The 4,814-nt window shown below is 36.5% G+C and overlaps 1 pseudogene; it reads right to left on the reverse strand.

Moving 5' to 3' along the window:
• Nucleotides 1-4,178: 4,178 nt before the first annotated feature.
• LOC130556373 (histone H2B-like) lies at nt 4,179-4,613 on the reverse strand (annotated as a pseudogene).
• Between the last annotated feature and the right edge of the window lie 201 nt (nt 4,614-4,814).

The raw sequence follows: 4,814 nt of genomic DNA on the forward strand, positions 1-4,814 counted from the left end.
GATTTTAGATGAATAAATATTGTTGCAGTTAGAAAGAATAGGTTTAGGTTTTATCAGACTTGATGAAAATAAAGTAATGTTTTATAATAAAATTTTCTTGAAATATAAGCTAAATAAATACAAATTTATACAGAAATCAGTTTTTCTTTTTAAAAATAAATTAAATAAATATTCAAAACTAATTGTCGCCTGAACACACAGAACACCTTGCGATAATTTTTAAGCGTACAAAAAGTACTGCTTTCATAAGATAAGCACATTTATCAATAATAGTCACAACAGCTAGCAGTGGTGTGGTTTTTAAAGTTTTCAAGTGGCCGGATGGCTCAAAAACACGCGAAATTGACGTCTGACGTCACGCGTAGATACGTGTTGTTTGCGCGTAGAGTACGTGTTGTTTGCGCGTAGATACGTGTTGTTTCGCGTAAATACGCGTCGATTTTTCACGCGTAAACTACACGTACTCTACGCGCAAACAACACGTACTCTACGCGCACGTACTTTACGCGTTGTTGACGTGTTAAAATTCGCGCGTTTTTGACCCTCCTGGCTTTCCATAAACGTCTGTACACGTTACGTCTAAAGACATTTTTGATAAAACGGCCTTCCATAAAGAGGATGCCGGCTGCTAGCCAGCGTGTGTATGCTGCGAGTGACAGGCGGTTTGTAGCGTGTACTCACAACTGTTGGGTAGGATTTCATACAACGTTTAGTATTATTTATGGCGGCGTTTAGTACTTTTACTTTTAAACGCCAAGCAGTGTTGACATCTGGGGATTCATCATTTGTGAAAAACAAGAAAGAACGAACTGAAGACGGTTTACAAAGAAACAGGGAATGTGATCGACTCGTGCGAAAAAATAATATTGGCAAGGCATTTCAAAGGTGGCGGGAACTCCGTGATCTGAAAGGATTGTAAACGGATGCAGACATCGCTTTATTTCTTCTGAACAGTGTAGCAACCACAAAATCATGTGTTTTACACTGAATCCATAATGTCATCTGCACCAAAACGAACATGTTTTATGCATAAAATTTTAAATCGTTTAAATTATATGCTTCAGGAATTAACATTCGTTATGGGTAAACGCAGTACATTTCCACTGTAAACCCGGACAAGTTGAGTGTACTTAAACATTTTGAGGAAACCAATTACCTTAAAAAAGTTAAGTAATGTGTATTTGATATTTGAGTAAAGAGAACTTAAAATGTTCAGCTCATCCAACATATAAATTCTAAGTAGACTGAACTTAAAATAATTAGTAACATCAACTGCTCTGTCGAACTGTGAAATGTAATAAGTTGACTTTACTAATAAAAAAAGAGGAAACCGATTGCACAAATATTTTTAAGTAAAGAAGTGTTTTAATTTTAGTTAGTAGAACTCAATAATAATTGTGTCTGAACTTACTGATCAAGTATAATTAAGTACTGCTGACTCAAAATCATTACTTAAGTTAACTTATTATAATAGTGTTCACTTTACTAAAGAAATATTAGCAAGTGATTAAACTACCATTATGGTGATCAGTGTTTGCTTTAGTTGGGCTCTTGACTCTTGTGTTTCACTACTAGAACATTGCTTAGTTCTCTTTAACTGCTGAAACGGTGAGTTAAACCCGTTTGTTTGGGGTAAAAAGCAAAGAAATCGGTAGCTGTTTCAATTGGTGATCTTATGAATCACTGATAAAGAGTGTGTTGTGTTATTACTTTGTGAATGTTTATATTACAGATTAGTGTTATGACTGTCATATCCTCAGAGACAAATTAAATTGCTTAAAAACCTTTAAACTAATAAATAATTAGACATGAAGAATCAGTGTATGAAACTCAACAATGGTGACATCAACAAAATAAAACTTCATGCTGCAATGCATGCTGGGTAACATCATAGTACAAAACTCATTCATGATTCCCAGCATGCATTGCAGTTGATCTGTTTACTGAATTAGTTTGATGATTGTCACCATGTTGAGGTTTGTATGATGAGTGTTGATGTCTAAGTGTGTCAGTAAAACATTATTTTGACACAATCCTTGTGCGTTTATAAACTGAAACATTCTCATCAGTAAGAAAAGGATCAAACTCGTTCTTATTTACAACAGCTTTTGTACTTTATTAATGCAGATAAGATATAGTTCTGTTAAAACCAATAGGCTGCAATAACAATTAAATCCATTACATTTTCTATTGTGTTTTGAAAAGGGTTCTATTGATATTTTCAGCAGGGTAAACATTTAATTTATTTTATTTTAGGAGCAACACAGAAATCTTTTAAGGCACTAAGAACAGCTGAGGTGGAGAACGTAATTGCACTGGCCTTGAAATTTGCCCCACACCGGACTCAAAAATGGTAACTACAGTAGCCTACCAACCCGCATTGCAGTTTATTTCGAAATTAATATAAATTATGTCACTGAAACTGATGCAAATACTTTTTATTTTACTATGAGATCATTTAATCAAGGTAAACGTCAGGAAACTTTATTACCAGCAAGCGCCCTGTTAATACCTTGTTTAACAGCGACATCTAGTGATTAATAAAAGTTAGGTTAAAAGAAAAGCCGTAGGGAAACGTACCTGTTAAACTCGCCAAAATTAACAATAAGACATTTTTAGTGCATAAGATATTGATTTCAGTAAAAAAAACGTTTTGTTATATAATAACATAATATATATGAATCTCTCAAAGAATAATATTTAACTTTATTTGAAATGACAAAGGCTTTTTAATTATGATAATTAAACGCAAAAGGTCTGAAAGTTTGATTTAATCTTAATTATTTACCCCATCTATTGTTTTATCTTATTTGTTTAATCTTATGTAACTCAAGCAGTATTTTTATTTATTTTGTTACAGATGACCGTGGTAGAAGAAGATGGAAGACAAGAAGAGTTGTCATTAGTTCTTAAAGTTATAATAGTAAATAAGTTGTAGAAGATTGTTTGTTTATTTGTTTGTTGATAACGTTATAATTTATGACTTTTATAACTTATAGTTATTTATTAGTTTTTAAAGTTATTTTTGTTAGTGTTTCAATGTTCATCCACCTGTTTGGGTATATTTTGTTTTAATTCTATATTTTAAATATTTTGAATATAAAAATTCACAATTAAATGGTCGACTGATTATTTCTTTATATACACATACAGTTTATTTAGGAATAGATTTACAAATGCACAAATATGAATACCATTATATTTAAGGTTAGGGGAACATTAGAGTAACGTTAGCGGAAAAACGTAATAATAACGTTATAATAAGTTGGGAACGAATCCTAACGTTAGATGACGTTTTACTACTAAACTAACGTTCTATTTTGAAATTCAAACGTATTACTTTTGTTGCGAGTGTTATATAGATACAACCACACGTGACACATAAGTGTCTCGCGTGTATATTATCGATAAAAAAATGACGTTCCAGTGACTTTGGGCGAACGTCCACTAAACGTCCCGAACGGCCGCTGAAAGTCCATGACGTCCCCTGGGACGTACTCTGGACGGCAAGAGGACCCTACACTCCGACGTTGGGGGGCGTTCTGGGGACCTTTTGGTGAGCTGGGTCAGATATCAAACACCAAGTCATCATCACTCCAAAAAAAGTACTGAAAATCTCACTGCACGAGAAAAGAAACGCATCTACACGGAGTTTATTTTCAATAGCGTTGATTACTGCACAGCGGCAGCCCCTTCACTTTATTTTAGGAGACAAAACCAATGAAACGCGTTGTTTTGGTTAACACCATTTTCGAAATATTGTTTTCTGCTCAGAGTCATGCAGGTTTGGATAGACAAGAGGGTGAGTAATAACGAACAATTTTCATTTTAAGGTGAGCATCACTTAAGCATAAGGCTTGTTGTCTATATATGCGACACCGAATCTTCATTGTCCAAATAAGCATGTTTTGTTTATACTGTTTGAAACATCAGGCGTTTTCCTTAAGTGAAGTGACCTATTAGTCAGATATGGTGACCCATACCGAAATGTGACCTCTGCTTTAACCCATCCGAGAGTGTAGGAACACACGCACAGCAAGTGGTGAACACACGTACCCCGGAGCAGTGGGCAGTTCTATACGGCTCCAGGAAGCAAATAAATTGCCTTCCTCAAGCTTGACCTTAGTTTAACAGGACAAATGATTAAAAGGTGTTTCGAACTCAATATAGAAGCTCTCTTAAGATGACGTCATGGGTGGCTCTTAAAAGAGCCTTGGGTGCGGCGGATGAAAGCGGCGCTTTACTTGGAGCTGGTGTACTTGGTGACGGCTTTGGTGCCCTCGGACACGGCGTGTTTGGCGAGCTCACCGGGCAGCAGCAGACGCACGGCGGTCTGGATCTCTCTCGACGTGATGGTGGAGCGCTTGTTGTAGTGCGCGAGACGAGACGACTCGCCGCCGATGCGCTCGAAGATGTGTTGACGAAAGAGTTCATGATGCCCTACGCCTTGGAAGAGATGCCGGTGTCGGGGTGGACCTGCTTGAGGACTTTGTACACGTAGATGGCGTAACTCTCCTTCCTGGACTTTCTGCGCTTCTTTCCTCCCTTAACGGCGGTCTTGGTACGGCCTTCTTAGAGCCCTTCTTGGGCGCGGGCTTGGCTGGTTCAGGCATATATGCTGCTAGTGAATCAAGAAGAAAAGTAAGCAGAGTCACCCAGCAGGGGCTATTTANTCTAATGTTTGCTCGGGTTTTCTATACGTTCTGCAAAAGGTTTGTCTCTAATTTAAATTATTGAGGGATCAATAAATTCCTTCTCTAACGAAATTCAGAATTACAACATTTCTGATGTGTTAATATGAAAATATAATCCCC

This window comes from Triplophysa rosa, linkage group LG7 (genome assembly GCF_024868665.1).
Source record: "Triplophysa rosa linkage group LG7, Trosa_1v2, whole genome shotgun sequence".
NCBI classification, from domain to species: Eukaryota; Metazoa; Chordata; class Actinopteri; order Cypriniformes; family Nemacheilidae; genus Triplophysa; species Triplophysa rosa.